General features: G+C 38.1%; 1 protein-coding gene across 4 annotated transcripts in view; it reads left to right on the forward strand.

Moving 5' to 3' along the window:
• The first annotated feature begins 2243 nt into the window (after positions 1-2243).
• The window catches only part of BLM (BLM RecQ like helicase), a 95811-nt gene continuing 72980 nt past the window's right edge, over positions 2244-25074 (forward strand). For all 4 annotated transcript variants that reach the window (XM_059915371.1, XM_059915373.1, XM_059915372.1 and 1 more), the window contains exon 1: positions 2244-2320. The gene's annotated coding sequence lies outside the window, so the exon portion shown is untranslated. The remainder of the gene's footprint in view (positions 2321-25074) is intronic.

Raw genomic sequence — 25074 nt, forward strand, 5'->3', positions numbered from 1 at the left:
AAACTAACAGTGTTATTCTTTACCTCAAAGACAATGAAAGGTATGGAGCCCTCATAGAATCAGATATCCCAGAAGGGTGTGCTAGACAGCGCCTTGTTTTTCACTGGATACTCAGTAATGTTTTTTAGACCATTTTAAAGTTTTTCACAGTTTTCCTCTACATTACACAGTAATAAAAGAGAATGAACTACTGGTACACAAACAGATGAAGCTCACAGATACTATGTTCAGGGTAAAAAAAGGCAGACAAAAAAGAGTATATACTGTATGATACCAGCTTACTCTGGGGGCAGAGGTAGACTCCACAAAGGAAGCTCCACAAGAGAATCTTATGGGGTGCTGGAAATGGTATATAACTTGATTTGGGTGGTGGAGATACATATATATATGGCATATATATATAGTATATGTAAAATCATTGATTTTACTTAAGATAGTACACAAGACTCTCCCTATCCCACTTGCCCCTAAATCCAACAATTGCCATTTACCTTCAGAGTGAAGTCCAAACTTGAGGTCTATTGTCTGTTTCCTCTCGTGTACCATTTCTATTTCCCCTTTTCCTGACAGTTTCTCAAAAGTACCTTACTTAGTCTTACCAGTTTCATGGCCTTTGCCTTCAAATCATACCTGTTATTTATCTCGCAGGTATCAGGACACCTTCTGAAAGCCTTACCTTACTAAGTCTATCTAGTCTATCTCTACCCCCAGAGTAACCTGGTATCATACAGTATATACTCTTTTTTGTCTGCCTTTCCTTACCCTGAACATAGTATCTGTGAGCTTCATCTGTTTGTGTACCAGTAGTTCATTCTCTTTTTTTTTTTTTTTTAATTTTTTATTTATTTATTCATTTATTTTTGGCTGTGTTGGGTCTTCGTTTCTGTGCGAGGGCTTTCTCTAGTTGCGGCAAGCGGGGGCCACTCTTCATCGCGGTGCGCGGGCCTCTCACTATCGCGGCCTCTCTTGTTGCGGAGCACAGGCTCCAGACGCGCAGGCTCAGTAATTGTGGCTCATGGGCCTAGTTGCTCCGCGGCATGTGGGATCTTCCCAGACCAGGGCTCGAACCCGTGTCCCCTGCATTGGCAGGCAGATTCTCAACCACTGCGCCACCAGGGAAGCCCTCATTCTCTTTTATTACTGTGTAATGTAGAGGAAAACTGTGAAAAACTTTGAAATAATCTAAAAAACATTACTGAGTGTCCAGTGAAAAAACAAGGTGCTGTCTAGCACACCCTTCTGGAATATCTGATTCTTTTGGGCTCCATACCTTTCATTGTGTGTGTGCAAATCTGCCATCCTAGGTGCCTCCATAACATGGGTCAGCATTCTTATAGCTTGTGTACCCTTTGAGTCTAAATGTTAGCGGCTTTATTCTTTTGGTAAATTATTCACACCTGGGCTTTGTCCCTATCCTGCTTCCTATGTGGCCTTTTTTGCTATTAAAAGTCTGCTTAACTTACTCTGCTTTTGCTTTTTCCTACAGAGAGTAATTTAACAGCGATGCGTTTTGTTTGGCTGCACCGTGCGGTTTTGTTTTTGTAACATTTTTTAAAAAGGCAGATATCACACACAAAACAGGGCAGAAGCAGATTTTAAGTTTTTCTTAAAAGAGAAATAAATGAAGGAAGAAAAGAAAGATCTGGCATCACAGGGCCCACAGTCCCTCGTGGGAACAATCAGCTGGAACCTCAGGTACTGCACACGTCCCTAGAGGCATCTGAGTTTGATACCCCTTTCTCCGTCAATGACAATTTCCAGTTGCTCATTTAGAAGAGAATGGGTGGGGCAGAGGCCAGCGTTACCAGGAGGGTGGAGAGGACAGACAGCCAAAGCCTCAGAGACAGACGGTCAGAACCAAAGAGATCGGGGTGTAGAGCCTTGGCCTGGTCTGTGGGAACTAGTAAATCTCAGGCTCGCTTTAACTCCGGGGTTTTCAATCCCGCCACGGTCCGGTTCCAGGTACGTGCTTTACTTAAGTCTTTACCGACACCACGTAACATACTGAAAACAAAGCAGCCCAGCAGCCCGGGAAGCCCTGGGTTCAACCGTAGTCATCTGACCTTGCATTCCAGGCTCTGATTGGGCTTTGGGAATACGTGCCCTTCCTTCTCAGACCCTTACGGGGACCTCGTCCCAGCAGCCCACGGGGGCGGGGAAAGGTGCCACGGGGCGACGGTATTGGTCGGCTTCTTCAGGACGCAGCCAATCGGAATCTGCCGACTTCCGGCGTGAAGTGAGCTGGCGCGCGGCGTCGGGGCGCGGTTGCGGCGCGGGGAGTTTGGATAGTGGTTCCGCCCGCTTCGAGACTGTGGAAGAGGTGAGTGCTGGCGCACGCTGACTTACGGGCCCGTCCGCCTGTCTCAGACTCGCTCCTGGCCACGCGGCCCGGGGCCGGAGAGGAAGGCCTCTCCGGTGCCTCCCTTTGCCCACCTCGGTTCGGCTAGGCCCGCTGAGTCCTCTCGTCTGGCGAGCAGCATGGGAGGAGAGCACAGACGCACATAGATCCTCAGAAGGGGAAGCAGAGGCCCGGGGGCGGGGGCGAGCTTTCCCAGGCTTTCCCAGGGCGTCGGTGGCAGAACCGGCCTAGCACCCAGTATGTTCTTGTTCGTGTACTCCAGTGCCTACCAAGATGCCTGGCACAGAACAGTCACTTCCCAGATTTCTGGCACTACCCCCATTTCCCTCCCGAGGGATAACCAAAATTCTGTACTTTTTCTATGGCTTTCCACAATCATGAGCCAGGCTGCGTGTATTCTTAGTATCTACTGTGTGCCACGTGCCCAGCACCCCTTTACCTTACAGTTGTAGCTTCACAATGCCGCAGCAAAGGGAAATGGTTAAGGACACAGACTGTATCAGATTGCCTGAGTTCGGAAGCCGGCTCCTGCACGTACTAGCTATGTGACTATCCAGCTGTTATTTAAAGTGCCTCAGTTTCCTTTTGTCAAATGAGGGAAATGACCTATTCTACCTCCTGGAGTTTTTCTTATTACTGAACGACTTAATATATGCAGTAAGTGCTTCAAAGGGTACTTGACAACATAGTAAGGGTTCTGTTATAACCACCCAGAGAACTAGATAAGGTTGTCCTCATTTTATACATGGAGACTCTGAAGCACAAACAATTGTCTCTGTGATGAAAGGGCATTTGATGATTAAATGCTAGAAATAGGATTTGAACTGAGAACTGCCTGACTCCAAAACATCTTGCACAACATGGGGATTTCACCCATACCCCTCACCTGCCCTTAGGTTACTTGGCACTTTGGACACCTAGTGGCCTGAGATGGAGCGGGTACCTGACAGCTCCTGGTGCCACCAACGTGGGTAAATGGCACTCCTGTGCCCCTGTCAAGATGAAGGGGCAGTAATGAGAGAGACTGGGTGAGAGACCAGAAATTGGAGAAGGTGGGAGATAGAGTATTCTGTGTGAGGAATAGTAAATAGTATTAAATTGAGCCAACATTTAGTTAGCCAGGCTGCTATCAGAAAGTAGCTTGTAGTCTAGTAGGAGAAATATGGTGCATGTATCTTTTTGAATTCGTGTTTTCATTTTTTCTGGATATATACCCAGAAGTGCCAATTTCTGGATCAAATGGTAGTTCAATTGTCAGTTTTTGAGGAACATCCATATTGTTTTCCATAGTGGCTGCACCATTCCCATTAATAGTGTACAAGGGTTCCCTTTTCTCCACTTCCTCTCCAACATTTGTTATTTGTTTTTTGGGTTTTTTTTTTTTTGGCTGCACCCCACGGCTTGTGGGATCTTAGTTCCCTGACCAGGGATCGAACCTGTGCCCCCTGCAATGGAAGCGTGGAGTCCTAACCACTGGACACACCCCCCCCCCCCAGGGAATTCCCCAGCATTTGTTATTTGTAGGCTTTTTGATGACAGCCATTCTGACAGATGTGAGGTGATATCTCATTGTTGTTTTGATTTGCATTTCTCTAATAATTAGCAGTGTTAAGCATCTTTTCATGTACCTGTTAGCCATCTGTATGTCTTCTGGGAAAAATGTCTATTTAGATCTTCTGCTCATTTTTTGATTGGGTTTTTTGTTTACCAGCACCACTTGTTGAAGAGACTGTCCTTTCTCCATTATATATTCTTGCCTTCTTTATTGTAGATTAATTGACCATAGGTGTGTGGGTTTTATTTCTGGACTCTCTATTCTGTTGCATTGATCTATGTGTCTGTTCTTGTGCCAGTACCATGCTGTTTTGATTACTGTAGCTTTGTAGTATAGTCTGACGTCTGGGAGGGCAGTACCTCCAGCTTTGTTCTTTTTTCTCAAGATTGCTTTGGCACTTCGGGGTCTTTCATGATTCCATGTGAATTTCAGGATTATTTGTTTCAATTCTGTGAAAAATGTTGTGGGATTGCATTACATCTGTATATTGCTTTGTGTTATATTCTGTATATATTCCTTTTAAGGGAAGGAAAGGTAGAAAAAGAGATCCAGTGTAATTGTAGAATATTTGGGGGAGCTAAATGCCAAAAACGCCTGTGGGTCTCCATTGCCTGTAGCATAATACATGAGGCCTTTGAGCAGTCTCCTCTAACCACCTGCTAGTCTACCTCAGTCTTTGCATGAATAGTGCGTAGACTACCTTTCACAACCTCCACCCTGTTTGGAAGGTTCCAGTTGTCCTTCAAGATCCAATTCAGTGTTCTTTGGAAAACTGCTCTATGATTTTCCTGAGCTTTACCTTCATCTGGGAAGCCATAAGACTTTTAAGAAAAGACTTTATTGTAGGACTTATCCCATTTCATTGTAATTTTTTATTGACATGTCTATTTCCTGCTAGTCTAGAAGCTCATTGAAGGAAGTAATTATGTCTTGCTTATCTCTGTCCTCTAGTGCCTCCTACGATCCCTGGCACAGAGTGAAAATACAAGTCAAAATCAACTAATGGAAGTTCTTGGTGTTATGACATATAGACTTTGTTCTCTAGAATGGCAAGGAACTATTGAGTTTACTTTGTCTAAAAAGTCCTATATCTTAATGAACCATATTCTCAATGTCAAGAAAAATATTGCAGTCATAATCCTGTCTTCCAAACACTTCAGCTATTTTTATTTTTTCATGAAATTTAAATTTTAAATTTTCTAAATTTTAACTATACAAATTTCTTACTGTAACCCTAATATACTCATAATTTACTGAGTTTTTTTCAGTTTTAAATTATTCCATGCAGCTTCTCAGTCTCCATGGTAGTCATTTATCTTGTAAATTATCACATTATTCCACTCTCCTTCGTGGTTTAATAGGTGTGAAATGTTGCTTCATGCTATTAATTATTAGAAAAATTGAACATTTTTCCGTGAGGTTATTTTGTCTGTGTATATTCTGGTGAACTATGTGTTTATACTCCCTGATCATTTGTTCATAGGAACTTTATGTGTTTTTAATATTAATCCTTTATTTGTTATTTGTTGCTAATTTTCTTTTTAAAAAAATTTCGTATGTGAAAGTAGATACATTTTTAAAACTACGTAGTGTGTGTGTGTATATATATATATATATATATATATATATATATATATATAAACAATTACAAAGAAAAATTATAAAGTTTAATTTTACATTAAAATTATATAAATGTAAAGAATAATTATAAAATTATAATTACATGTAACTGTCATCCAAATCAAGAAATCTGGGGTACTTAATAGTACTCCAAAAGTATGCTTCCCTCATCATGACCCCCTCCCTACACTAGAGATAACTGTTTTCCTGTTTTTTTGTAGTAATAATTCTCTTGTCTTCTTAATTTACGCATATATGCAACCTGTAAGTAATGTAGTGCAGTTTTGCTTGGTTTTGAACTCTATAAATGGGATGGTAGTTTGTGTATTCTACGTTGTCTTTCTCATTTAGTTCAACATTATGTTTGTGAGATTCTTCTGTATTGTGGATACAGGTTTTTTAAATTTTTAAATAATTTTATAATTGTTAATAAAAATTTATTTTGTTGCCATAGAATATTCCATTGTATGATTGTGCCACAGTTTATCCATCCTGCTTTTGATGACATTTAGGTTGGTTTCAGATTTGAGCTATTAATGTTGCTGTGAATGTTCTTGTTCATATTCACTGCTGCACATGTTAATAAGTTTGTATATAACTAAGAGTAAAACTGTTGGGTCTAAGGATATGTATAGGTTTTACTTTTCAATCTAATGCCAAATTTTCTTCAAAAGTGGTTGCACTCCTACCAGTGTTTGTTTATTTATTTTATTTTATTTTTATATTTTGGCTGCGTTGGGTCTTCATTGCTGCATGGGCTTTCTAGTTGCAGTGAGCAAGGGCTCCTCTTCATTGAGGTGCACGGGCTTCTCATTGCGTTGGCTTCTCTTGTTGCGGAGCACGGGCTCTAGGCGCACGGGCTCAGGAGTTGCGGCATGCAGGACCTAGAACACGCAGGCTTCAGTAGTTGCAGCGCGTGGGCTCAGTAGTTGTGGTGCATGGGCTCTAGGGTGCACCGGCTTCAGTAGTTGTGGCACATGGGCTCAGTAATTGTGGCTCGTGGGCTCTAGAGTGCAGGCTCAGTAGTTGTGGCACACGGGCTTAGTTGCTCTGCGACATGTGGGATCTTCCCAGATCAGGGATCGAACCCGTGTCCCCTGCATTGGCAGGTGGATTCTTAACCACTGTGCCACCAGGGAAGTCCCTTACCAGTGTTATTAGACTTTCCATTGCTCCACATCCTTTCTAATATTTGATAGTGTGTATTTAATTTTTGCCTATCAGGTAGGTGTATGTATTTTCTTATGATTTTAATTCCCTGGATTATTAATGAAGTCTAGCACCTTGTATTTATGGACTGTTTCCTCTTTTTAAAAGTGTCTCTTCAAGTTTTCTGTCTTTTCCATGGAGTTGTCTATCGTTTTCTTATTTTGTAGGAATTATTTTTTCATTCCACATGGTGGTTATTTATTTGTTAGTTATATATATTGCAAATATCTTCTACTCCGTGGCTTTTAAAAGTGGATTTAATATAATTTTAGTCAACTATTTTTAAACACTTATTGTGAAATATTTTTTTACCTTTTTATTTTATATTGGAGTATAGTTGATTAACAATGTTGTGATGGCTTCAGGTGTATACCAAAGTGATTCAGTTATACATATACGTGTATCTGTTCTTTTTCAAATTCTTTTCCCATTTAGGTTGTCACATAATACTGAGCAGAGTTACCTGTGTTATACACTAGGTCCTTGTTGGTTATCCATTTTAAATATAGCAGTGTGTACATGTCAATCCCAAACTCCCTAATTATCCCTTCCCCCCACCCTGTTGTGAAATATTATATATTTCATAGAGAAAAGTGCAGAAAATATCTATATAAGCTGTGCAGGAATGGGTTAACATAGTAGGCCTGGGAACTTGGGTTTTGAAACCTTTCCTAAGGTGATAAGGTTCTTTTGCCCACCTGTGGCACTAACACTTGCTTTCATTCTGAGAATCTGAAATTTTGGTGTTAAAGTGTTCCTCTGTGACCAGCCCCAGATAAAAACCCTAGACAATGCATCTCTGGTGGGTTTCCTAGGGCAAAAACATTGCGCACGTGTAGCTGCACTTTTCTTGAGAGAGAATGTGCTCTCTGGGAGGTAGGGAGCATGTAGAAGCCAGCACATGGATTCCTACAGACTGATGTGTCTTTTCCTCTTGTTGCTCTGTTGGTGTGTCCTTACTGTCTGTTGATGTAATAAAACTTAGCTGTGAGTTAGGACGGTATGCCTGTGGTCGTTCATCACTGAACATGAGGGAGTGGTCTTTGGGGACCCCGGAAACAGCAGTTTAATGACATGTATCAAAGCAAACACCTCTGTACCTATGTCCCAGGTAAGAAACAGAACATTGCTAACACCCTTAGAAGCCTCCTGTCTGTTAACACATATATGTGGAATCTGAAGAAATTGGTATAGACGATCTTATTTACAAAGCAGAAATAGAGACACAGACGTAAACAAACGTATGGATACCAAGGGGAAAGGGGGGGTGGAATGAATTGGAAGACTGGTATTGACATATATACACTATTGATACTATGCATAAAATAGATAACTAATGAGAACCTACTGTATAGCACAGGGAACTCTACTCAGTGCTCTGTGGTGACCTAAATGGGAAGGAAATCCAAAAAAGAGGGGATAAATGTATATGTATAGCTGATTCACTTTGCTGTACAGTAGAAACCAATACAACATTGTAAAGCGACTATACTTCAATAAAAATTAAAAAAATTTTAAAAAAAGGAAGCCTCCTGTCTGCCCCTGTCTTATCCTGTACCCCAAAGATAACTATTATCCTGACTTTTGTGCTAATCAGTACATTGCTTTTCTTTATATTCAGGTGTCTCAAGTCTTAGTGCTGTTTTAGCTAGTTGGCACACGAAAGATTCTCAATTAAAATGCAATTCAGTTTTTCTAATCTTTTTCTTTTTTGTTAGTGCTGTTTGTATCTTGTTTGAGAACTCTCTTGGAGGTTATAAAATTATTCTTCTGTATTATTTTCCAGAAACTTTATTGTTTTGCCCTTTACATTTAGATCTGCAGCTCACTTGAAAATGATGTGTATGGAGTGAAGTAGGATTTAAATTTCATTTCTTCCCATGTAGATATCCGATGTTCTAGCACGATTTACTGAAAAGACTCCTTCCGTAGTGTTCTGCAATGCTACTTTTGTCATAAATTAAGTGTCTTTATATTGGCTTGCTTGTGGGTTCTTTATTCTCTTCCACTGGTGTTTGCCTATCCTAGCATCAATATCTCACTGTTTTTAAAGTAGTTTTTTAATAAGTCTTTATATGTCTGCCAGAGCAAGTCTTCTCATCCTATAGGTATTCAAGAGTATCTTGGCTAATTTTGGAATTTTGCATCTCCATATAAACTTTACACTCAGCTATTAAGTTCCTCCAGGGGGAAAAAATAGAATTTTTATTAGAATTGCATGAAGTTATAGATCAATTTGGAGAGAATTGGCATCTTGACAGTATTGTTGTCTTCCAGTCATGATTATGGTACAAATATTTGTTTGATTACTCCTTAATTTCTCTTAATAATTATTTATAATTTTCTTAATAGAATCATAGACATAGTTTGGTAGATTTATTTTTTTGATATTTAAATTTTTATGCCATTGTGAATGGTAAGTTTTCTGAAATTTCATTGTCTAACGGTTTATTGGTGGTTCATAAAGATAGAATTAATTTTTGTATATTGACCTCATATCCGGCAGTCTACCTAAACTCACTCCATTAGTTTTCTGCTGTAACAGATTACTACAGATTCAATGGCTTAAATCAACACAGATTTATTATCTTACCGTTCTGTACTTCCAAAGTTGAATGAGTCTCATTGGGCTAAAAATCAAGGTGCTGGCAATGGCATTCTTCACAGAATTAGGACAAACAATTTTACAATTTGTGTGGAAACACAAAAGACCCCAAATAGCCAAAGCAATCTTGAGAAAGAAAAACGGAGCTGGAGGAATCAGGCTCCCTGACTTCAAACTATACTACAAAGCTACAGTAATCAAGACAGTATGGTACGGGCACAAAAACAGAAATATAGATCAATGGTACAGGATAGAAAGCCCAGAGATAAATGCATGCACATATGGCCACCTAATTTATGACAAAGGAGGCAAGAACATACGATGGAGAAAAGACAGCCTCTTCAGTAAGTGGTGCTGGGAAAACTGGACAGCTACACGTAAAAGAATGAAATTAGAACACTACCTAACACCATACACAAAAATAAACTCAAATTGGATTAAAGACCTAAATATAGGACCGGACACTGTAAAACTCTTAGAGGAAAACATAGGAAAAACACTCTTTGACATAAACCACAGCAAGATCTTTTTTGACCCACCTCCTAGAGTAATGAAAATAAACACAAAAATAAACAAATGGGACCTAATGAAAGTTCAAACCTTTTGCACAGCAAAGGAAACCATAAACAAGATGAAAAGACAGCCCTCAGAATGGGGGAAAATATTTACAAACAAAGCAATGGACAGAGGTTTAATCTCCAAAATATACAAACAGCTTAATATAAAAAAAAAAACCCAATTAAAAGATGGGCAGAAGACCTAAATAGACGTTTCACCAAAGAAAACCTACAGATGGCCAAGAGGCACATGAAAAGATGCTCAACATCACGAATTATTAGAGAAATGAAAATCAAAACTACAATGAGGTATCACCTCACACCAGTCAGGATGACCATCATCAAAAAATCTACAAACAATAAATGCTGGAGCAGGTGTGGAGAAAAGGGAACCCTTTTGCACTGTTGGTGGGAACGTAAACTGATATAGCCACTATGGAGAACAGTTTTGGAGGTTCCTTAAAAAATTAAAAATAGAACTGCCATATGACCCAGCAATCCCATTAGTGGGCATATATCTGGAGGAAAACATAATTCAAAAGAACACATGTACCCCAATGTTCATTGCAGCACTGTTTACAATAGCCAGGACATGGAAACAACCTAAATGTCCAGTGTCATGAATGAATAAAGAATACGTGGTACATATATACAATGGAATATTACTCAGCCATAAAAAGGAATGAAATTGTAGAGATGTGGATGGACCTAGAGTCTGTCTTACAGAGTGAAGCCAGAAAGGGAAAAACAAATATCGTATATTAATACATATGTGTGGAATCTAGAAAAATGGTACAGATGAATGTATTTACAAGACAGTAATAGAGACAGATGTAGAGAACAGACATGTGGACACAGTGGGGGAAGGGGAGGGTGGGATGAATTGGGAGATTAGATTTGACATAAATACACTACCATGTGTAAAATAGGTAGCTAGTGGGAACCTGCTGTATAGCACAGGGAGCTCAGCTCGGTGCTCTGTGACTACCTAGATGGGTGGGATGGTGGGGGGGTGTTGGGAGGGAGGTCCAAGAGGGAGGGGATATAGGTATATATATATAGCTGATTCACTTCATTGTACAGCAGAAACTAACACAACATTGTAAAGCAATTATACTCCAATTTAAAAAAATTTTTTTAAATAAGTAAATTACCACAAATTCAGTGGCTTAAAACAACACAGATTTATTATCTTATGGTTCTGTAGTTCTGAAGTTGAATGAGTCTCATTGGGCTAAAAATCAGGGTGTTGGCAAGGCTGTGTTCCTTTCTGGAAGCTCTAGGGAAGAATCTGCTTCCTTGCCCTTTACAGCTTCTTGAGGCTTTCCTCCTCCATTCATCTGAAGAGTCTTTTAGTTGTTCTATATACACAGTTGTATCATTTGTGAACGTTAATGTTCTTGCTTCTTTCCAGTTTATTTACTGTTCTTGCTTTATTGCTCTGGCTTAAATTTCCAGTGCACATCATATGGAAGTGGTGAGAGTGGGCATCCTTGTACTGTTCCTGATCTAAAAGGAAAAGCTTTCTAAATATCACCTTATTGGAGGTTTGTTTATTTTTTAATTATATATCCCCTCTGTAGGGTTAAGGAAGTTCCCTTTTATTCCTTGTTTGATAAGAGTTTTCATAATGAATGGATTTCATTGTGAATGGATATTTGATTTTATCGTATGCATATTCTGGAGCTCTTGAGAAAAGTCATATGATTTTTCTTCTTTAATAATTTGGTAAACTATATTAATTGATTTTTTTAATGTTGCCAATCATACATTCCTGAGACAGTACAACTTGGTCATAGTATATTTTATACATGACTGGATTTGGTTTGCTAACATATTGTTTGGGATTTTTTGCAGCTACATTTATGCATAAGAATTAGCCTGTAATTTTTCACGTTGAACTGCCCTTGCAGAATTCTGTACCAAAATTATGCTGGCCTCATAGAGTGAGTTGCGAGGTTCAGTCTTTCTGTACTTTGGAATCGTTCATAAAACTGGAATTTTAAATAAATTTTTCATTTAAAAATTGGAATATTGTCATAAATGCTCAGAAGAATTCACCAGCTCTCAGGTGTTGATGCTGTCTTTATGGGTAGATTTTTAGCCACAGATATTTCTTTAAAATGGCTATAGGCTATTAGGCTTTCTGTTTCTTTTTGAGTGAGTTTTGATAAGTAAGGTTGTGAAGAAATTTGTCCCTTTCATCTAAATTTTAGATTTTATTGGCCCAAAGTTGTTCATAACAACCTATTACTATATTTTAGTATCTATATTATATGTGGTTGAGTTTCTTCTTTTAGTCCCAATATTGGTTTATTTATGCCTTTTCTCTTCTTTTTGATGTCTTTTTAATTAATTAATTAATTAATTTTTGGCTGCGTTGGGTCTTCATTGCTGCATGTGGGCTTTCTCTAGTTGCAGTGAGCGGGGGCTACTCTTCTTTGCGGTGTGCTGGCTTCTCATTGGGGTGGCTTTTCTTGTTGTGGAGCACAGGCTCTAAGTGTGCGGGCTTCAGTAGTTGTGGCGCGTGGGCTTCACTAGTTATGGCTCGTGGGCTCTAGAGCACAGGTTCAGTAGTTGTGGCACACGAGCTTAGTTGCTTTGCGGCATGTGGGATCTACCCGGACCAGGGGTCGAACCCATGTCCCGTGCATTGACAGGCAGATTCTTAACCACTGTGCCACCAGGGAAGCCCCTTTGATAAGTCTTTTCACAGAACCAACTTGGTTTATTGATTCTCTCTATTTTATATTTATTATTTTAGCTCTTATCTTTATAATTTTCTTCTTTGTATTTTCATTGGGCTTATTTTGTTTTTTCATTTTCACAAATGAAATAGATACGAGATAGATGCCTTCTGCTCATTAATTTTCATTTGTCCTTTCTAACAATTAAGGCTGTACGTTTCCCTGTAATTACTTCTTTAGTTGCGTATCACAAGTTTTTTTATATGTAGACTTTCATTATTGTCCAGTTCAAAAATATATTCTAATGCCCACTCTGTTATCTTATTTGATCCATGGTTTTTTTTAGTAAGTATATTTCTTTATTTCCAAACATGAGGATTTTCTGGATCCATCTCTCTCCTTCTTTCTCTCTCTCTTTTTTTTTTTTCTTTGAAAAATTAAAAACCTGTGGAAAAGTTGCAGGGTTAGTCCAGTAATAATAGGTCTTCTCAAGTGTGCATTTTGCATTCTAAAAATAGTTCATATTATCAACCTTAAAAATAAAATAGCCAGTTATTTTACTAGCAAAATGAGCTTATTCAGGAATGGCAGAGGAATTGCCATTTAGGACATGAAAACTATAGCAAACCACGGGTAGGTCTGGAGAACAAAGGAGAGCAACCTTACTTTATATAGAAAAAGGAGAAGTTGCGAAGGGCTGCTCCAAACCACAGTCCATTGGAGGAATGTGAGCGTTCAGGGTGGCTGAGTTGTTGGAGTTCTCATTGACTGGGCTGTTGCTCAACAACGAGAGAATCGGGTAATAAAGTAAGCTTCCCTCCGAGGAACGTGAAGTAAGCTGTGAAGGAAGGTACATGTGTGGAGAGCTCCCCCTTCAAGACTTCACAACTCCATTTTAAATGAAGTTTCCCTTTATTAATTTTTACAGTATCTTAGGTCAGAAAGAAAACATTAGTATTAGTATTATATTTTACAGTATGTTAGGTCAGAAAGAAAACATTAGTATTTTCCAAAAGTAGAAAGATTATGAACAGTCCTTATCATTGTACAACAAAACTAGAAATTTAAAATGAAATTAAAAAAAAAAGGAACAGGCCCTGGAAGATTAAAAATCTTCTATTAAAGAACTATTGGATACAAGGGAAATACAAACTGAAATAAAGGATTCCTGAAAATTAATGAAATGAAAACACAACAAATCAGATTTTATAAGACACATATAAAGCAGTGGTGAAGGGGGGAAATTTATAGCTTTAAAGACATTATAAATGAAGGACGGAAAATAAATGAACTAAATTCCAAACTTGGAAAGTTAGAAAAAGAACAAAAAGTAAGCCAAACGAAAGCACAAGAGGCTAAAAAATAATAAAGATAGAAGCAGAAATTAATGATAGAGAACAGAAGAACATGTGATTAATCAAAATCTTGTATCTTGAAAAATTTAACAAGCCAGCAAACTAATAGCTAACTTAAGAAAGTAGGAGGAAATCGCAAATGCAAAATGACAAGTGGGGGAAAACCCACTAATATAGAAGAAATTTTTTAAAATACAAGATTAATTTGCATACCTCTAAACATATTTGAATATTTATATGAAATGGATAATTATTTAGGGAAATACAATTTAACAAAATAGATCCCCGTAAAGATTACAAGTTAAATACCTCAATTTCCATAGAATAAACAAAGTTTTGAAAGAACTATCCCAATGAAAACAAAAAAACACTAGGTCCAAATGGTTTCATAGGGAAATTCTACCAAACTTCAAGAGCCTAGGTAATCACAGTGCTAATAAATTGTTTCAGATGAAGGAAGGAAAACTTTGAAATTCTTTTTTTTGAATTAGATACTTCATATTATAGTCACTGATTTAGTCATCTATCTTTAGTTGTTGTCAAGGGGCTGAAGGGAAGTAAAATTTCCAAAACACTTTTCAGTCTTCTAGATGCTCTTTGAGTTTGCTTTTTCTGAAGCAGCTTTATTGACCTACAATAAACTGCATATATTTAAGTTACGATTTGATCAGTTTTGATATATAGGAGATATCATCACCACAGTCAGATCAGTGAACATATCCATCTCTCCCAAAAGTTTCTTCATGCCCCTGTGTAATGCCTCACTCTTGCTCCCTTTCCCCCAGTCCAGAATCTGTAAAGAACCCCTACAGTTCTTTAAAACGAACAAATAACAAATAACCCAATGAAAAAGTAGGCAAAGGATTTGAATAGACGTTTCTCCAAAGAAGATACACAAATGGCCAACAAACACTTGAAAAGATGCTTAGCATCACTAATCATCAGAGGAATGCAAATCAAAAACACAATGAGATATCGCCTCACACTCAGGATGGCTACTATCAAAAAACCCCAGAAACGACTTCTGTGGTGGTGCAGTGGTTAAGAATCCACCTGGCAGTGAAGGGGACTCAGGTTCGAGCCCTGGTCTGGGAAGATCCCACATGCTGTGGAGCAGCTAAGCCCGTGCACCACAACTCCTGAGCCTGCACTCTAGAGCCTGCAGACCACAACTACTGAAGTCTGCAAGCCTAGAGTCCTTGCTCTGCAACAAGAGAAGCCACTGCAATGAGAAGCCCGCGCACCACAGCAAAGAGCAGCCCCCACTCACCGCAACTAGAGAAAGCCCGCGTGCAACAACGAAGACCCAAAGCAGCCATAAATAAATAAATAAATATATATGAATTTAAAATCAAACTAGAAAATAACAACTGTTGGTAAGGATGTAGAGAAATGAGGATTATGGAGAAATTGGAACTCGTGCACACTGTTGCTGGGAATGTAAAATGGTGCAGCTGCTGTGGAAAATAGTATGGCAGTTTCTCAAAAAATTAAAAATAGAATTACTGTATGATCCAGGAATTCCACTTCTGGGTGCATACCCAAAAGAATTGAAATCAGAGTTTCAAAGAGATATTTGTACACCTGTGTTTATTTCAGCATTATTCACAATAGCCAAAGAGTGGGAGCAACTCAAATGCCCATCGACAGATGAATGGATAAACAAAATGTGGTATGTACATACAACCGAATATTATTCAGCCTTTAAGGAAGGAAATTCTGACGCATGCTGCAATATGAATAAACCTTGAGGACATTATGCTAAGTGAAATAAGCCAGTCACAAAGAAAACAAATACTGTATGATTCTACTCAAGTAGTCAGATTCACAGAAACAGAAAGTAGAATGGTGATTATCAGAGGCTGGGGGGAAGGGGAAATGGGAAGTGGTTGTTTAATGGGCACACAGTTTCAGTTGTGCAAGGCAGAAAAGTTCTGGAGATTGGTTGCACAGCAATGTGGATATACTTTGCATCACTGAACTGTACACTTAAAAACGATTAAGATGGTAAATTTTTAATGTTAGGTGTGTTTTAGCACAATTAAAAATAAAAAAGGACAAAGGAGCCAGCTTGAAGGAATTCTGTTCCCACTGCCCATATATGAAACAATTTGAGCATCCGCATAAATAATGACAGTATGGATTACAACCCACTGAATAAATTAAGAATCCTTACTGATAGAAAACAAATAGGGAAGAAGGGAAAGTTCTTTATAGTGGAATGCCAATTACTAAATGATGATGCCAGCTACTAAAGAATGACTGGGGTTAAAAAGACCATCATTGTATAATCATATTATTTCTTCAGGTATGAATCTCCAGCGGATATGAAAACAGTTTTTTTCTAGTTATCTTTTTTATTATTGATTTCTAGCTAATTTACGTTTGGTTGGAAACATGCCATTATGATGTCAGTCCTTTGAAGTTTGTTGAGACATGCCTTGTGACCCAGTACATGGTCAGCTTTTGTAAATGTCTGTTCTTGAAAAGAATGTGTACATTTTGTTGTTGTCAAATTTGTGTTATTCAGATCTCTGGGTTGTTACTGATTGTTTAGTTACTTGTTCTATCGATTACTGAGAGAGCTAATTTTATACTAGAATTACAAGCTTTTTTCTGTTTCTTCTTGTCATTCTATCAGTTTTACTTCATGTATATTTTTTCCATCTTCTTACTTTTAACCTTGCTATACACCTAGTGTTTTAGATGTGTCTCTAATAAACAGCAAATACAATAGTTAGATATCATTTTAAAAATTCAGATTGTAATCTTTTAATCAAGGCAGTTGATTTTAATCAAGGCATGTAAATGTTTACATTTATTATAATTCATAAATTTTTGGATTAAAATCTACTACCTTATTTTTTTCTTTATATTATATTTTTCCTTTTTTCCCCTTTTATGTAGCTTTCTTACAGGTGAAGTTTTTTTTTTTTTTAATCATTTCGCCTTCTAGATTTTAAGCTACATGCTCTGTTTTTGTTCTTTAGTAGTTACTCTAGAAAGTACAACATGCATATTTATCCTCTCCAAGTCTAAAGCTTATCAACACCTTACACTCCTCCCAGGCAATACAAAGGCCTCGGAACACATTCACTCTCTTTACCTCCCTCCTCACTTATGGGTCATTATTGTTGGGTTTTTTGTTTTTTTGTTTTTTTTTTAAAGAGGAAACCAACAAATGGTTTTTTTTTTTTTAATAGTAATCTTTTATTTATTTATTTATTTTTATATTTATTTTTGGCTGTGTTGGGTCTTCGTTTCTGTGTGAGGGCTTTCTCTAGTTGCGGCAAGCGGGGGCCACTCTTCATCGCGGTGCGCGGGCCTCTTCACTATCGCGGCCTCTCTTGTTGCGGAGCACAGGCTCCAGACGCGCAGGCTCAGTAGTTGTGGCTCACAGGCTTAGTTGCTCCATGGCATGTGGGATCTTCCCAGACCAGGGCTCGAACCCGTGTCCCCTGCATTAGCAGGCAGATTCTCAACCACTGCGCCACCAGGGAAGCCCTATTGTTGGGTATTTTAACTATTTTTTTTAACCCCAGAGAACATTATTATTGTTGTTTTGTACAGGCATGGTTTGCATAAATTTAACCTAATATTTACCACTTCCTTTGTCCTTCAGTCCAGCTATCATCTGAGAACTTCCCCCCAGGCTCACTTTTCTACTACCTCAAAGTACATCCTTTAGAATTTCATCTAATGAGAGTCTACTGGTGGCAAACTATTGGTTTTTGATGATCGGAAAATATCTTTATTTTGCCTTGATTTTTTTTAATAACAACTCTTTTGAGATATAACTCACATACCATAAAATTCACCCATTTTAGGTATATAATTCAGAGGCTTTTAGTATACTCATAAGCTTGTGCAGCAGTTGTCACACTCAATTTTAGAACAGCTTTGTCAGCCTGAAGAGAAACCCCACACCCCTAGCCATTAACCCCCAATCTAACCAGCAACTGCCCCTCCCCGGCCGGCAGTCACTAATTACTCTCTATAGGTTTGCTCATTCTGGACATGTCATATAAATGGGATCATACTATATGTGGTTCCTTGTGACTGGCTTTTTTCTCTTAGCATATTTCAAGGTTCGTCATTATTGTAGCATTTATCAGTATGCTTTGGTCATTCCTTTGTATGATCAAATAATATTCCATATGGATATACACATTTCCTTTATCCATTCATTCATCAGTTGATGGACTTTGGGTTGTTTCTAGTTTTTGGCTATTATGAATAATGCCCCTGTGAACATTCAGATACAAGTATTTGTTGGAATACCTGTTTTCAGGTTTTTTGAGTATATATGTAGGAGTAGAATTGCTGGATCATATGGTAACTATGTGTTTAACTTTTTGAGGAACTGCCAGACTGTTTTCCAAAGCAGCTGCACCATTTTACATTCCCAGCAGCAATGGATAAGGGTTCCAATTTCTCCACGTCCTCACCAACACTTTATCTGTTGCTTTTATTATAGCCAGTTTTAAAAATAAAAGCTTTATTGGGATATAATTTATATACCATTAAAATTCACCCTTATGCAATTCAGTCTCAATTGTTGAAGGATATTTTTGCTGGGGGAAAAGTTCTAGGTTACTGTCAGCAGACTGAAGATATTCCACTGTCGTCGTTGTCTTTTTTTTTTTTAATTGAAGTATAGTTCATTTACAATGTTGTGTTATATTCCACTGTCTTATGATTTCCAATTTTACTGAAGAGAAATCAATTATCTGTCCAAATATTGCACAATGAGGGGAATTCCCTGGCAGTCCAGTGGTTAGGACTTGATGCTTACTTTCTTTTATTTATTTATTTTTTTGCCTGTGCCGCATGGCATGTGGAGTCTTAGTTCTTCAACCAGGGATTGAACCCGCACCCCCCTGCATTGGAAGCACGGAGTCTTAACCACTGGACCACCAGGGACGTCCCAGGACTTGGTGCTTTCAGTGCCAGGGCCCAGGTTCAATCCCTGGTTGGGGAACTAAGATCCAACAAGCTGCTTGTTACAACCAAAAAAACCCCCAAATTTTGCACAATGATGTATTTTGGTGTGGATTTATTTTTATCTTTCCTGTTCAGAATTTGTTTGCTTTCTTTTTTTAAAATAATTTATTTATTTATTTATTTATTTTTGGCTGTGTTGGGTCTTCGTTGCTGCGTGCGGGCTTTCTCTAGTTGCAGCGAGTGAAGTTGTGGCGCACGGGCTTAGTTGCTCCGTGGCATGTGGGATCGTCCTGGACCAGGGCTCAAACCCATGTCCCTTGCATTGGCAGGTGGATTCTTAACCACTGCACCACCAGGGAAATCCCTTGTTTGCTTTCTTGAATCTGAGGATTTGTGTCTTTCATTCTGGAAATATCCCAGCTATTATCTTTTAAAATATTCTGCCCCAGTTTCTCCTCTTTTTCTGGAACTAGATTTCTAGCTAGATTTATGTTAGACTTCTTACTCTATCTCCCGTGTCTTTTAACTTCTCATATTTTCCATCTCTTTCTTTAGTTTTCCGTGTATGCATCTATTAAGTCAGAAACTATGTGGGAATCTTAAAGTTTACCCTACTTTTAAGCTAACAAGTCAGCCTCTAACAGTTACTTATATGCGCGCGTGCGCGCGTGCACACACGCACACACACACACACACACACATAAATGTTTACACATGTACTGACAAGACATAAGACCCCTGGGTCAGAGATACAGATGGTTTATTGCAGCAATACCTTGCATCCATTCCCTACACCCTAATTCCCACAAGGTGATGTGATAAGGGCTAGATGATACCTGTGTATACAGTTGAGTGCATCACAGGAAAGAAACTCCAAAATTCAGAGACTCTGAGCACTCGAGGGTTTCTGGCACATCTGCACATCCTCCCTTCCAGAGAGATCACTTTTTACCTTAGAATGTAGGCAAATCTCCCCTGGGTGAGAGGGGAAGGGGCCTTGGGATTATTATCCTGAATGTAGGGAAATGTCTCCAGGGAGAGAAAAGAAAGGGCTTTATCTTTACTACTGTGAGATGTCTCTGGGGGAAGTGTGACTCCAAATCTCACCAGAGGAATACAGCAGCCAAGACCATCTGCTACTTCACATGTCCTTTGCTCAGAAGGCTTGGACCGTGTAAAAATGTGAGAAATCCATGGAACCAGATCCTGGACACTTTCTTCTGGTTTTCTCCCCACTTTACTAATTATCTCTTTAGCTGTGTGTAGTCTACTGGTAAATCTATCTGTTGAATTCTGAATCTTGGTTATTGTATCTTTCATTCCTAAAAGTTCTGTTGGCAAGGTCAACTTTATAGTTTTCTGTTTACTGCAGATATTTTCAAGCTTGTCTTTTATTTTTGTAAACATAAGTTTAATTGCTTTATACTGGTATGTCTGATACTGTTTGACTATTTCTGTTACAACTAGTTCTCATTCCTGGTGCCTTGTTTACTTGTGTGGTTGACTATTTTTGTCTGTATTTGCTATATATTGTCTTGTTGTGGGAACTATTTAAGGCCTAAGATAAAGGCGTAGTCCTCCAGAGACATTTTTGCATTTGCATTTGGAAGATGCCTTGGAGTTAGGATCACTTTAATCTAAATTCATGACTTGGATTTTTTTTTAAATATGTGTGTGATAAAAATTGGGTTCAGAAGATTCTCAGGTTTGTGGTTTCGGAGTCTCTCCCACTCAGTCCCTCAGCAATTGGTAACTTTACTTATAGATACCTGGGGATAGAAGTGAGGTTTAATTTTGGTTTACCTTTGCCCAGTTGGTATAGCCCTTTGGGGTGCTGGTTTTATAGGGGAACATTTCCCACCATGGTTGTGCCCTAACTTTGATTCTGTCCATCTTTTTCCTCCAAGGCTAGCAAAACTGATGTTCAGATTCTCAGGATTAGACAGCTGTCCACAGGACGAAAACAACTGTCAATGCTCTCCTTACCTCTCTGGCTTCCCACTTTTGGCCTGATCATTTTAACTTCTTGTCAGAGATTTACTGTATTTAATAATTTCTTTTTTTTTTTGCTTTTTTTAAATTTTTATTTTATATTGGAGTATAGTACATTAACAATGTTGTGTTAGTTTCAGGTGTACAGCAAAGTGATTCAGTTCTATATATACATGTATCTATTCTTTTTCAAATTCTTTTCCCATTTAGGTTATTACAGAGTATTGAGCAGAGTTCCCTGTGCTATAGTGTAGGCCCCTGTTGGTTATCTATCTATCTGTCTATCTATTTATTTATTTATTTATGGCTGCATTGGATCTTCATTGCTGAGTGCGGGCTTTCTCTAGTTGCGGCGAGCGGGGGCTACTCTTCGTTGTGGTGCACAGGCTTCTCATTGCAGTGGCTTCTCTTGTTGTGGAACACGGGCTCTAGGTGCACGGGCTTCAGTAGTTGTGGCATGTGGGCTCAGTAGTTGTGGCTCGCAGGCTTTAGAGCACAGTCTCAGTAGTTGTGGCGCACGGGCTTAGTTGCTCCGCAGCATGTGGGATCTTCCCGGACCAGGGGTCGAACCCGTGTCCCCTGCATTGGCAGGCGGATTCCTAACCACTGCGCCACCAGGGAAGCCCTAGGATTTTCTTTTTCAAAGATGAGTACCATGCCATTTGGGGACTTCCCTGGTGGCGCAGTGGTTAAGACTCCATGCTCCCAATGCAGGGGGCCCGGGTTTGATCCCTGGTCAGGAAACTAGATCCCACATGCATGCTGCAACTAAGAGTTTGCATGCCACAACTAAGGAACCTGCGTGCCGCAACTAAGGAGCCCATGAGCCACAACTAAGGAGGCTGCCTGCTGCAACTAAGACCCAGTGCAACCAAATAAATAAATGTTTAAAAGGAAAAAAGCTGAGTACCATGCCATTTAAATTAGTTACATTTAATATGATTATAATATTTCTAATGCTAGTTCCCACCCCGTTGTTATTTAGTATTCTTGTTTCATGTTTTTGTCAAATGAATTTTAGAAGTGTTTTTATTGAGTTTTGTGAAATATTCTTGTGCTGTTTTAATTGGAATTCTGTTAAACTCACAAATTAATTTATGAAAAACTGTTACCTTTGTGATATTTAAACCTTTCATTTAAGAACATGAAATATTTCTCTATCCAAATCTTTCTTTATTTCTCCTAGTAATATTTGGTCATTTTCTTTATATCATGAAGATGTATGTCTTTTGTTAGGTTAATTGGTAGTTTAATGTTTTTCCTTGCTATTGTTAACTGAATGCTTTTTAAAAATTGTATTTTCTAGCTCGTTATTACTACTACATGAGAATGCATTTGACTTTTGTGGATTTATATTTATCTTTTATTTACCCACTTTACTGAAGTTTTAATTATCTATTGTTATGACTGATTTTCTTTGAATTGTGTTGGTATATAATCGAATTGTCTACATGTATGATATTCTCATCTCTTCTAGTATTTCCCTTTTTGAATATCTTTGCATTGGTAAGAATGTCTAACATGAGAGTGAAAATAAGAGAACAGTCTCATTTTAACCCCTATTTTTAATGGATTCATCCTGTTGTAAAATATAAGATATTGTATTGGGTCTTGATTTTAAGTACTTCTAATTTTATGTTTTAGTATATCTGTTAGAAATGATTTGAGTTTAACAGATGCCATCTCAAATATGCATTGATAATACATACTGTGTGATTCCATATATCCATGTAAGTTCAGGAATAGGCAAAACTAACCTATGGTGAATAAGTCAGATAGTGGTTATATCTGGGGTGTATTAACTGGGAAAGGGCGCAAGAAAGCATACTGATGTGCTAGAAATGTTCTGTATCTCTATTTGAATGTTGTTCATGCAGTTATATACGTAAGTAAAACTATATTAGACATACACTTAAGATCAGAGAAGTAGTTAGAAGTAATTTTGTTTGTTACTGTAAATGTGATATGTTTCTTGCTTAGCCACTTGTAGGGTTTTTAAAAAAATGTTTCCCTTTAGTTTAATTTCAGGAGACTGTCTTAGTCTTACCTGGTTCAGTAAAGTTCCTCTCAATTTCTGGCCTGAATTATTTTTATTTGTTCAAGATACTGTTGAGATAGGACTCCTTTAATCATTTATTATTTGTCAGTGGTTTCTTTTACTACTTCAAGAAGTCTCATTCGCTGGATATATTTTTTATATTCCAGCCCTGGATTGTTACCATTCTCTTATACCTTTTCTTTCATTGATTTATTTATTCTTTCTATGTATGGATATGGTTTTCTAGTTTACTTGTTTCATTCAATAAATTTTTTTGCACTGTTCAATCAGCTTTTTACTTATTTATATTATTTTACAATGCCATGATAACTTCCTTCATGTACATGAGAGAAATTTTTAATCATTTTCCAAATTATACTTGTGACTTTGTGGTGAGTCTAATTCAGAAGCCTTATCCGTTTCTGGGCTCATTGTTCATCCCCTTTAGTATTGTGAAACTTTTCACTAGCCTCTATTTATTTTCCATTTATTTTCTTCTTTTAATTTTGTATCACTGATCTTTGCTGTTGGTGAACAATTTTTTTGTGTGTCAAACAATTTTATTGATATTTTTTACTTCTCAGTACTCACCAACTCCTTAAAAGCATTACTGCTGAAGGCTGTTGAGAAGGAAAATTGTGTACTTGCTACCATGCTTCAGAATATGACTGACTAGAGGATGCTACCCTGTGGGAATAACCAAAGAGCAGTGTAGCTTGAAAGTAGGGAATGGTGCCCCAGGGTTAAGGTTGACTACATGCCAACTATGAATCCATAATGTATCACTACAGTTACGAATCAAACACATATACTATTGAGATGACTAAATATGCATATCAAATCGTACTGTGGAATAATATTGGAAAACTCTATTAGAATACCATGGCTAGGGGAATCCCCTGGCGGTCCAGTGGTTAGCACGCAGTGCTTTCACTGCAGGGGGGCACGGGTTCAATCCCTAGTCAGGGAACCAAGATCCTGCATGCCGCATGGCACAGCCAATTTTTTTTTTTTTTTTTTTAGCTTTCTAAAAAAAAGAAAAGAATACCATGGCTAGTTTTGATATAAAAATAAATAAGGTATGCAAAATTGTAGAAAGTTGAGACAGGAACAATAAAAACTTAGAAGGAATGTGGGGAAAGGTTAAGTAATGATGCCATGGACCATTTTGTCCTGCTTTGTCTTAAGGCTGAAGGACTGTGTGCCTCTGCCTCCGTGTCAGCCATCTAATCGTTTGAGGTTGAAATTTTGAGAGGACAGTAATGTGACTTCACTCTTTATCATTTATTCTGTGAAAAACTTCCATATTGGACAGGACCTTGGAGAGAGCATACTTCAATGAAAGGCCAGTGCTTTTAAACTGGATGTAAAATGGAGAGGTGCCTTTGGATGTGCAGGGACTGTGGTCTTAAAATACTCTCCACTAAAAATAAAAATCAGGGCTCCTTGGGGAAATGGCTGATTCTAAGTCTGGGGCAAAAAAATGCACAAGATAAGTCTGGGATGTCTTTTCATTCCAGTTAGTAAGGAAGCTCTCAAAACCTACTAAGTTTATGTCAAAAGTACTGAAGAGTCAACCTGGAAAGGCTCCCACTGGGCAAACGTGAAACAGTTTGAGAATCGATAAGGATGATAATTATATTGGATTAAAACATACCTAATGGTTAATTCATGAGTTTATAATGATACTGAGAAAAAGATTGACCACCATTAGAGGCTGCTAGATAATTAACTCATTATTTTGAAAACTAATAAATAAAGGAAAAGAATCCAACATTTATCCTGTCTTTTCTATGTCAGCTGTACCACTGGGTAACAAAATAATAGATCAGAGAACATTTCTCTTGATAGAACTATTGCAGCTAATGAATGAAGAAGGAATGACAGAATTAAAATATCACTATTTTGGGAGGTTGCCTTCCAGAATGGTGAAGTGAGAACCTTGGATGTGTGTACAGATGAAACAGTATTGGATGAGTTGATAATAGTTGATGAGTTGATAAATGTTGACAGTGGGTGGTGAGTTGGTAACAATTTTATTAAGATATAATTCACATATCAGTGTGAATTATTCAGTGTTTATTAATTAGCTATTTTACCTAAAGCATTTTAAAGAGGCAGAAATCATTCCTTCTTCTGGAGAAGGTGGAACA

Source organism: Balaenoptera ricei, chromosome 2, assembly GCF_028023285.1.
Source record: "Balaenoptera ricei isolate mBalRic1 chromosome 2, mBalRic1.hap2, whole genome shotgun sequence".
Classification (NCBI taxonomy): domain Eukaryota; kingdom Metazoa; phylum Chordata; class Mammalia; order Artiodactyla; family Balaenopteridae; genus Balaenoptera; species Balaenoptera ricei.